Here is a 13,578-nt window from a genome sequence, read left to right on the forward strand (position 1 = left end):
CCATCTCTTTGAACATTGAAATATCTACAACGCCATCTACAAAAACAAGAAAATATCTACAATGCCATCTATATAAACATGGAAGTATCTACGCCGCCATCTCTATAAACATGGAAATATCTACACTGCCATTTGTAGAAAGATGGAAATATCTACACCGCCATCTGTATAAACGTGGAAATATCTACACCGCTATCTGTATAAACATGGAAATATCTACAGCGCAATCTTTATAAACATGGAAATATCTACACCGCTATCTGTATAAATATGAAATATCTAAACCGCTATCTCTATAAAAATGGAAATATCTACACTGCTATCTGATAAACATGGAAAAATCCTCACTGCTATCTGTATGAACATGGATATATCTACACCGCTATCTAAATAAACTTGGAAATATCTACACTGCCATCTCTATAAACATGGAATTATCGACATCGCCATCTGTATAAACATGGAAATATCTACACCGCTATCTGTATAAACATGGAAATATCTACACCGCTATCTGTTTAAACATGGAAATATCTACACCGCGATGTGTATAAAAATGGAAATATCTACACCGCGATCTGTGTAAACATGGAAATATCTTCAACACGATCTGTATAAACATGGAAATATCTACACGGCCATCTGTAAAAACATGGTAATATCTACACCACCATTTATATGAACATGGAAATATCTACACCGCCATCTGTATTAACATGGAAATATCTACAATGCCATCTGTAGAAAGATGGAAATATCTATACCGCAATCTGTGTAAACATGGAAATATCTACACCGATATTTGTAAAAACATGGAAATATCGACACCGCTACCTGTATAAACATGGAAATATCTACACCGTGGTCTGTATAAACCTGGAAATATCTACAATGCCATCTGTACAAACATGGAAATATCTACACAGTTATCTGTAGAAACATGGAAATATCTACACCGCTATCTCTATAAACATGGAAATAACTACACCGCTATCTCTATAAACACGGAAATATCTACACCACTATCTCCATCAACATGGAAATATATACAACGCCATCTCTTTAAACATGGAGATATCTACAACGCCATCTACATAAACAAGAAAATATCTACACTGCCATCTATATAAACATGGAAATATCTACACTGCCATCTCTATAAACATGGAAATATCTACACTGCCATTTGTAGAAAGATGGAAATATCTACACCGCCATCTGTATAAACGTGGAAATATCTACACTGCTATCTGTATAAACATGGAAATATCTATACCGCTATCTGTATAAATATGAAATATCTTAACCGCTATCTCTATAAAAATGGAAATATCTACACTGCTATCTGTATAAACATGGAAATATCTACACCGCCATCTGCATATCCATGGAAATATCTACGCCGCCATCTGTATAAACATGGAAATATCTACAAGCCTATCTGTGTATAGATGGAAATATGAACACCGCCATATGTACAAACATGGAAATATCTACACCGCTATCTCTATAAACATGGAAATATCTACACTGCTATCTCCATCAACATGGAAATATATACACCGCCATCTCTTTAAACATGGAGATAACTACAACGCCGTCTACATAAACACGAAAATATCTACACTGCCATCTATATAAACATGGAAATATCTACACCGCCATCTCTATAAACATGGAAATATCTACACTGCCATTTGTAGAAAGATGGAAATATCTACACCGCCATCTGTGTAAACGTGGAAATATCTACACCCCTATCTGTATAAATATGGAAATATCTACACCGCCATCTGCATATCCATGGAAATATCTACGCCGCCATCTGTATAAACATGGAAATATCTACACGGCCATCTATGTATAGATGGAAATATCAACACCGCCATATGTACAAACATGGAAATATCTACACCGCTATCTCTATAAACATGGAAATATCTACACCGCCATCTCTATAAGCATGAAAATATCTGCACTGCCATCTGTAAAAACATGGAAATACCTATAAAGTCATCTGTATAAACATGGAAATATCTACAATGCCGTCTGTATACACATGGAAATATCTACACAGCCATCTGTATAAACATGTAAATATCTACACTGCTATCTCTATAAACATGGAAACATCTACACCGCAATCTCTATAAACATGAAAATATCTACACTGCCATCTCCATTAACATGGAACTATCTACTCCGCCATCTGTATAAACATGGAAACATCTACACCGCCATCTGTGTGAATAAGGAAATATCTACAATGCCATCTGTATAAAGATATAAATATCTGAACCGCGAGCTGTATAAACATGGAAATATCTACATCACTATCTGTATAAACGTGGAAATACCAACATGGCTATCAGTATAAACATGGAAATATCTACAACGCCATCTGTAAAAACATGGAAATAACTACACCGCTATGTCTATAAACATGGAAATACCTACACCGCTATCTCTATAAACATGGAAATATCCACACCGCTATCTGCATATCCATGGAAATATCTACACCGCTATCTGTATAAAGATGGAAATATCTACACGGCAATCTGTGTACAGATGGAAATATTAACACCGCCATCTGTACAAATATGGAAATATCTACACCGCTATCTGTATAAACATAGAAATATCTACACTGCAGTCTGTATAAACATGGAAATATCTACACCGGTATCTGTATAAACATGGAAATATCTACACCACGATCTGTATAAACATGGAAATATTTACACCGCTATCTGTATAAACCTGGAAATATCTACAATGCTATCTCTATAAATATGGAAATATCTACACCGCCATCTGTGTAAACATGGAAATAACTACACAGTCATGTGTAGGAACATGGAAATATCTACACCACCTTTTGTATAAATATGGAAATATCTACAACGTTATCTGTATAAACATTGAAATATCTACACAGTGATCTGTATAAACATGGAAATATGTACAGCACTCTCTGAATAAAGATGGAAATATCTACACCGCTATCTGTATAAACATGGAAATATCCACACCACTATCTGTATAAATATGGAAATATTTACACCGCTATCTCTATAAACATGTAAAATCTACACCGCTATCACTATAAACATGGAAATATCTACATCGTCATCTGTATTAACATGGAAATATCTACACAGTCATCTGTATAAACCTGGAAATACCTACAATGTCATCTATATAAACATGGAAATATCTACAGAGAACTCTGTATAAACATGGAAATATCTACACAGCCATCTGTATAAACATGGAAATATCTACACCGCTATCTGTATAAACATGGAAATATCTACACCGCTATGTGTATTAACGTGGAAATATCTCCATTGCTATCTGTATAAACATGGACATATCTCCACCGCAATCTGTATAAACATGAAAATATCTACACCGCTATCTCTATAAACATGGAAATATCTACAATGCCGTCTGTACAAACATGGAAATATCTACAAAGTTATCTGTAGAAACATGGAAATAGCTACACAGCTATCTCTAAAAACATGGAAATATCTACACCGCTATCTCCATCAAAATGGAAATGCATACACCGCCATCTCTTTGAACATGGAAATATCTACAACGCCATCTACATAAACAAGAAAATATCTACACTGCCATCTATATAAACATGGAAATATCTACACCGCCATCTCTATAAACATAGATATATCTACACTGCCATTTGTAGAAAGATGGAAATATCTACACCGCCATCTGTATAAACGTGGAAATATGTACACCGCTATCTGTATAAACATGGAAATATCTACACTGCAATCTGTATAAACATGGAAATATCTACACCGCTATCTGTATAAATATGAAATAACTAAACTGCTATCTCTATAAAAATGGAAATATCTACACTGATATCTGTATAAACATGGAAAAATCCTCACTGCTATCTCTATGAACATGGATATATCTACACCGCTATCTAAATAAACATGGAAATATCTACACTGCCATCTCTATAAACATGGAATTATCTACGTCGCCATCTGTATAAACATGGAAATATCTACACCGCTATCTGTATAAACATGGAAATATCTACACCGCTATCTGTATAAACATGGAAATATCTACTCCGCGATCTGTATAAACATGGAAATATCTACACCGCGATCTGTGTAAACATGGAAATATCTTCACCACGATCTGTATAAACATGGAAATATCTACACCGCTATCTGTAAAAACATGGTAATATCTACACCACCATCTATATAAACATGGAAATATCTACCCCGCCATCTATATAAACATGGAAATATCTACAATGCCATCTGTAGAAAGATGGAAATATCTACACCGCAATCTGTGTAAACATGGAAATATCTACACCGATATTTGTAAAAACATGGAAATATCAACACGGCTATCTGTATAAACATGGAAATATCTCCACTGCGATCTGTATAAACATGGAAATATCTACAATGCCATCTGTACAAACATGGAAATATCTACAAAGATATCTGTAGAAACATGGAAATATCTACACCGCTATCTCTATGAACATGGAAATAACTACACCGCTATCTCCATCAACATGGAAATATATACACCGCCATCTCTTAAAACATGGAGATAACTACAACGCCATCTACATAAACAAGAAAATATCTACACTGCCATCTATATAAACATGGAAATATCTTCACCGCCATCTCTATAAACATGGAAATATCTACACTGCCATTTGTAGAAAGATGGAAATATCTACACCGCCATCTGTATAAACGTGGAAATATCTACACCCCTATCTGTATAAACATGGAAATATCTACACCGCCATCTGCATATCCATGGAAATATCTACGCCGCCATCTGTATAAACATGGAAATATCTACACGGCCATCTGTTTATAGGTGGAAATATCAACACCGCCATATGTACAAACATGGAAATATCTACACCGCTATCTCTATAAACATGGAAATAACTACACCGCTATCTCTATAAACATGGAAATATCTACACCGCTATCTCTATGAACATGGAAATAACTACACCGCTATCTCTATAAACATGGAAATATCTACACCGCTATCTCCATCATCATGGAAATATATACACCGCCATCTCTTTAAACATGGAGATAACTACAACGCCATCTACATAAACAAGAAAATATCTACACTGCCATCTATATAAACATGGAAATATCTACAACGCCATCTCTATAAACATGGAAATATCTACACTGCCATTTGTAGAAAGATGGAAATATCTACACCGCCATCTGTATAAACGTGGAAATATCTACACCCCTATCTGTATAAATATGGAAATATCTACACCGCCATCTGCATATCCATGGAAATATCTACGCCGCCATCTGTATAAACATGGAAATATCTACACGGCCATCTATGTATAGATGGAAATATCAACACCGCCATATGTACAAACATGGAAATATCTACACCGCTATCTCTATAAACATGGAAATATCTACACCGCCATCTCTATAAACATGAAAATATCTGCACTGCCATCTGTAAAAACATGGAAATACCTATAAAGTCGTCTGTATAAACATGGAAATATCTACAATGCCGTCTGTATACACATGGAAATATCTACACAGCCATCTGTATAAACATGTATATATCTACACTGCTATCTCTATAAACATGGAAACATCTACACCGCAATCTCTATAAACATGAAAATATCTACACTGCCATCTCCATAAACATGGAACTATCTACTCCGCCATCTGTATAAACATGGAAACATCTACACCGCCATCTGTGTGAATAAGGAAATATCTACAATGCCATCTGTATAAAGATATAAATATCTGAACCGCGAGCTGTATAAACATGGAAATATCTACATCACTATCTGTATAAACGTGGAAATACCAACACCGCTATCAGTATAAACATGGAAATATCTACAACGCCATCTGTAAAAACATGGAAATAACTACACCGCTATGTCTATAAACATGGAAATACCTACACCGCTATCTCTATAAACATGGAAATATCCACACCGCTATCTGCATATCCATGGAAATATCTACACCGCTATCTGTATAAAGATGGAAATATCTACACGGCAATCTGTGTACAGATGGAAATATCAACACCGCCATCTGCACAAATATGGAAATATCTACACCGCTATCTGTATAAACATAGAAATATCTACACTGCAGTCTGTATAAACATGGAAATATCTACACCGGTATCTGTATAAACATGGAAATATCTACACCACGATCTGTATAAACATGGAAATATTTACACCGCTATCTGTATAAACCTGGAAATATCTCCAATGCTATCTCTATAAATATGGAAATATCTACACCGCCATCTGTGTAAACATGGAAATAACTACACAGTCATGTGTAGGAACATGGAAATATCTACACCACCTTTTGTATAAATATGGAAATATCTACAACGTTATCTGTATAAACATGGAAATATCTACACAGTGATCTGTATAAACATGGAAATATGTACAGCACTCTCTGAATAAAGATGGAAATATCTACACCGCTATCTGTATAAACATGGAAATATCCACACCACTATCTGTATAAATATGGAAATATTTACACCGCTATCTCTATAAACATGTAAAATCTACACCGCTATCACTATAAACATGGAAATATCTACACCGTCATCTGTATTAACATAGAAATATCTACACAGTCATCTGTATAAACCTGGAAATATCTACACTGTCATCTATATAAACATGGAAATATCTACAGAGAACTCTGTATAAACATGGAAATATCTGCACATCCATCTGTATAAACATGGAAATATCTACACCGCTATCTGTATAAACATGGAAATATCTACACCGCTATGTGTATTAACGTGGAAATATCTCCATTGCTATCTGTATAAACATGGACATATCTCCACGGCAATCTGTATAAACATGAAAATATCTACACCGCTATCTCTATAAACAGGGAAATATCTACAATGCCATCTGTACAAACATGGAAATATCTACAAAGTTATCTGTAGAAACATGGAAATAACTACACCGCTATCTCTAAAAACATGGAAATATCTACACCGCTATCTCCATCAAAATGGAAATGCATACACCGCCATCTCTTTGAACATGGAAATATCTACAACGCCATCTACATAAACAAGAAAATATCTACACTGCCATCTACATAAACATGGAAATATCTACACCGCCATCTCTATAAACATAGATATATCTACACTGGCATTTGTAGAAAGATGGAAATATCTACACCGCCATCTGTATAAACGTGGAAATATCTACACCGCTATCTGTATAAACATGGAAATATCTACACCGCAATCTGCAAAAACATGGAAATCATCTACACCGCTTTCTGTATAAATATGAAATAACTAAACTGCTATCTCTATAAAAATGGAAATATCTACACTGCTATCTGTATAAACATGGAAAAATCCTCACTGCTATCTCTATGAACATGGATATACCTACACCGCTATCTAAATAAACATGGAAATATCTACACTGCCATCTCTATAAACATGGAATTATCTACATCGCCACCTGTATAAACATGGAAATATCTACACCGCTATCTGTATAAACATGGAAATATCTACACCGCTATCTGTATAAACATGGAAATATCTACTCCGCGATCTGTATAAACATGGAAATATCTACACCGCGATCTGTGTAAACATGGAAATATCTTCACCAAGATCTGTATAAACATGGAAATATCTACACCGCTATCTGTAAAAACATGGTAATATCTACACCACCATCTATATAAACATGGAAATATCTACACCGCCATCTCTATAAACATGGAAATATCTACAATGCCATCTGTAGAAAGATGGAAATATCTACACCGCAATCTGTGTAAACATGGAAATATCTACACCGATATTTGTAAAAACATGGAAATATTGACACGGCTATCTGTATAAACATGGAAATATCTCCACTGCGATCTCTATAAACATGGAAATATCTACAATGCCATCTGTACAAACATGGAAATATCTACAAAGTTATCTGTAGAAACATGGAAATATCTACAACGCTATCACTATGAACATGGAAATATCTACACCGCTATCTCCATCAACATGGAAATATATACACCGCCATCTCTTCAAACATGGAGATAACTACAACGCCATCTACATAAACAAGAAAATATCTACACTGCCATCTATATAAACATGGAAATATCTCCACCGCTATCTGTTTATATATGGAAATATCTACACCGCTATCTGTATAAAAATGGAAATATCTACACAGTCAACTGTATATACATGGAAATATCTACTCCACCATCTCTATAAACATGGAAATATCTACACTGCCATCTGTAAACATGGAAATATCTACACAGTCATCTGTATATACATGGAAATATCTACACAACCATCTCTATAAACATGGAAATATCTACACTGCCGTCTTTATACACTTGGAAATGTCTACACAGCCATCAGTATAAACATGGAAACATATTCACAGCTATCTCTATACACATGTAAATACCTACACTGCAATCTCTATAAACATGGAAATATCTACACCACGATCTCTATAAACATGGAAATATCTACACCGCCATCTCTATAACATGAAAATATCTCCATCGCCATCTCCATAAACATGGAACTATCTACACCGCCATCTGTGTAAACATGGAAATATCTACACTGCGGTGTGTATAAAGATGGAAATATCTATACCGCCCTCTGAATAAACATGGAAATATCTACACTGCTATCTCTATAAATATGGAAATATGTACACCGCTATCTCTATAAACATGGAAATATCTATGCCGCCATCTGTATAAACATGGAAATATCTACACAGCCATCTGCATAAACATGGAAATAACTACACAGCTATCTCTATACAGATGGAAATAATTACACAGCTATCTCTATAAACATGGAAATATCTACACCGCCATCTCTATAAACCTGGAAATATCTACACTGACATATTTATAAACATGAAAATATCTACACCGCCATCTCCATAAACATGGAACTATCTACACCACCATCTGTGTAAAATGGAAATATCTAAACCGCTATCTGTATAAACATGGACATATCTACACTGCTATCTGTATAAAGATGGAAATATCTACACCACGAGCAGTATAAACATGGAAATATCTACTCCGCTATCTGTATAAACATGGAAATACCAACACTGATATCTGTATCAACATGGAAATATTTATACCGCTATCTGTATAAACATGGAAATATCTACACCACTATCTCTATAAACATGGAAATACCTGCACTGCCATCTCTATAAACATGGAATTATCTACACCAATATCTCTATAAACAAAGAAATACCAACACCACCATCTCTATAAACATGGAAATATCTACACCACTATCTCTACAAACATATAAATATCTACACCACCGTTTCTATAAACATGGAAATATCTACACCGCCGTCTGCATAAACATGGAAATAACAACACTGCTATCTGTATCAACATGGAAATATTTATACCGCTATCTGTATAAACATGGAAATATCTACACCACGATGTGTGTAAACATGGAAATATCTCCACCGCTTTCTGTATAAACATGGAACGTCTACACCGCTATGAGTACAAACATGGAAATATCTACACCGCTATCTGTATAAACATGCAAATATCTACAACGCTATCTGTGTAAACATGGAAATATCTACTCCGCTATCTTTGTAAAGTAGGAAACATCTACACTGCAATCTGTGCAAAGATTTAAATGTCTACACCGCTATCTGTGTAAACATGGTAATATCCACACCACTCTCTGTATAAACATGGAAATATCTACACTGCTATCTGTATAAACATGGAAATAGCTACACTGCCATCTGTAAAAACGTAGAAATATCTACAACGGTATCTCTATAAGCTTGGATATATCTACACCGCTATCTGTATAAACAAGGAAATAACTCCACCGCTATCTGTATAAACATTGAAACATCTACACAGCTATATCTATAAACATGGAATTATCTACACCGCTATCTGTTTAAACATGGAAATGTCTACAATGCTATCTGTGTAAACATGGAAATATCTACACCGCTATCTGTGTAAAGATGGAAATATCTGCTCCACAATCTGTGCAAAGATGGAAATATATACAACGCTATCTCTATAAACATGGAAATATCTTCACCGCTATCTGTATAAACATGGAAATATCTACACCGCCATCTCTATAATCATGGAAATATCTACACCGCCATCTGTAGAAACATGGAAATATCTACACAGTCATCTGTATATACATGGAAATATCTACAACACCATCTCTATAGACATGGAAATATCTATACGAGCATGTGTATACACGTGGAAATATCTACAGAGCCATCAGTATAAACTTGGGAACATCTGCACCGCTATCTGTATACACATGGAAATACCTACACCCCTATCTCTATAAACATGGAAATATTTACACCGCTATCTGTATAAACATGGAAACATATACACCATGATCTGTATAAAAATGGAAATATCTACACCGCCATCTGTATAAACATGAAAATATCTGCACCGCACTCTGTATAAACATAGAAATATCTACACTGCCATCTGTATAAACATAGAAATACCTACACAGTTATCTGTATAAACATGGAAACATCTACACCATATCTGTGTAAACATGGAAATATCTACATCGCAATATGTGTAAACATGGAAATATCTACACCGCAATCTGTGCAAAGATGGAAATATCTAAAACGCTATCTGTGTAAACATGGGAATATCTACACCACTGTCTGTATAAACATGGAAATATCCACACCGCTATCTGTATATACATGGAAATATCTACGCCGCCATCTGTAAAAACATGGAAATATCTACACCGCAATCTGTATAAACATGGAAATATCTACATCGCTATCGGTATAAACATGGAAATACCTACACCGCTATCTGTATAAACATGGAAATATCTACATGGCTATCTCTATAAACATGGAAATATCTACAACACCGTCTGTATAAACATTGAAATACCTACACACTCATCTGTATAAACATGGAAATATCTACACCACTATCTGTATAAACATGGAAATAACTACACTGCCATCTGTATAAACATGGAAATACCTACACAGCCATCTCTATAAACATCGAAATATCAACACTGCTATCTGTATAAACATGAAAATAGCCACACCGCTGTCTGTATAAACAGGGAAATATCTACACTGCCATCTTTAAAAACATGAAAATACCTACACAGTCATCTGTATAAAAACGGAAATATCTACAATTCCATCTGTAGAAACCTGGAAATATCCACACTGCCATCTCTATACACATGGAAATATCTACACTGCCCTCTGTATAAACATGGAAATATCTACACCGCTATCTCTATGAACATGGAAATACCTACACAGCTATCTGTATAAACATGGAAATATCTACACCGCTATCTGTAGAAACATGGAAAAAACTACACCGCTATCTGTATAAACTTGGAAATATCTACACCGACATCTGTATAAACATGGAAATAACTCCACCGCTATCTGTATAAACATGGAAATATCAAAACAGATATCTGTATAAATATGGAAATATCTACGCTGCTATCTCTATGAACATGGAAATGTCTACACCAATATCTGTATAAATATGGAAATATCTACATGGCTATCTCTATAAACATGGAAATATATTCACCGATATGTCTATAAACATGGAAATGTCTACACCGCTATCTTTATAAACATGGAAATATCTACACCGCCATCTGTAAAAACATGGAAATATCTACACCGCTATCTGTATAAACATGGAAATATCTACACCGCTATCTTTATAAACATGGAAATATCTACACCGCTATCTGTATAAACATGGAAATATCTACAAACCTAGCTGTTTTAACGTGGAAATATCTACACCGCTATCTGTGTAAACATGGAAATATGTACACCACTATCTCTGTAACGATGGAAATATCTACACCGCAATCTGTGCAAATACGGAAATAGCTACACCGCTAACTCTGTAAACATGGAAATATCTACACCGCTATCTGTATAAACATGGAAATATGTACACCGCTATCTGTATAAACATAGAAATATCAACACCGCTGTCTGTATAAACATGGAAATATCTACACCGCTATCTGTATAAATATGGAAATATCTACACCGCTATGTCTATAAACATGGAAATGTCTACACCACTATCTGTATAAACATGGAAATATCTACACAGTCATCTGTATAAACATTGAAATATCTACTCCTCCATCCCTATAAACATAGAAATATGTATAAACATTGAAATACCTACACAGCCATCTGTATAAACATGGAAATATCTACACCGCTATCTCTATAAACATGGAAATACCTACACAGCAATCTGAATAAACATGGAAATATCTACACCGCCATCTGTAAAAACATGAAAATACCTACACAGTCATCTGTATAAACATGGAAATATCTACACCTCCATCGGTATAAATATGCAAATATCTACACTGCCATCTTTATACACATGGAAATATCTACAGCACTATCTCTATAAACATGGAAATTTCTACATCGCTATCTGTAAAAACATGGAGATATCTACACGGTTATCTATGTAAACATGGAAATATCTAAAGTGCCTTCTGTATAAACATGGAAATAACTACAGAGTCATCTGTATAAACATGGTAATATCTACACCACCGTCTGTATAAACACGGAAATATCTACACTGCCATCTGTATAAACATGGAAATATCTACATAGCAATCTATATAAAAATGGAAATATCTACACCGCTTTCTGTATAAACATGGAAATATCTGCACCGCTATCTGTATGAACATGGAAATATCTACACCGCCATCTGTATAAACATGGAAATATCTACACCGCTATCAGTATAAATATGGAACTATCTAAAATGCCATCTCTATAAACATGGAAGTATCTACACCGCCATCTGTATAAACATGGAAATATCTACACTGCCATCTCAATAAATATAGAAATATCTACACCGCTACCTGTATAAACATGGAAATATCTACAACACTATCTGTGTAAACATGGGAATATCTTCACAGTTATCTGTGTAAACATGGAAATATGTACACCTCTATCTGTGTAAAGATGGAAATATCTTCTCCGCAATATGCGCAAATATGGAAATATCTACACCGCTATCTCTGTAAACATGGGAATATCTATACCGCTATCTGTATATACATGGAAATATCTAAACTGCTGTCTCTATAAACATGGAAATACCTACATCGCTATGTGTATAAACATGGAATTATCTACACTGCTATCTCAATAAACATAGAAATATCTAAAACGAAATCTGTATAAACATGGAAATATCTACACCGCCATCAGCATAAACATGGAAATAACTACGACATGTGTATAAACATGGAAATATCTACCCTGCCATCTCTATAAACATAGAAACATGTACACTGTCATCTGTAGAAAGATGGAAATATCTGCACCGAGATCTT

This window comes from Pan troglodytes, chromosome 18 (genome assembly GCF_028858775.2).
Source record: "Pan troglodytes isolate AG18354 chromosome 18, NHGRI_mPanTro3-v2.0_pri, whole genome shotgun sequence".
NCBI lineage: Eukaryota > Metazoa > Chordata > Mammalia > Primates > Hominidae > Pan > Pan troglodytes.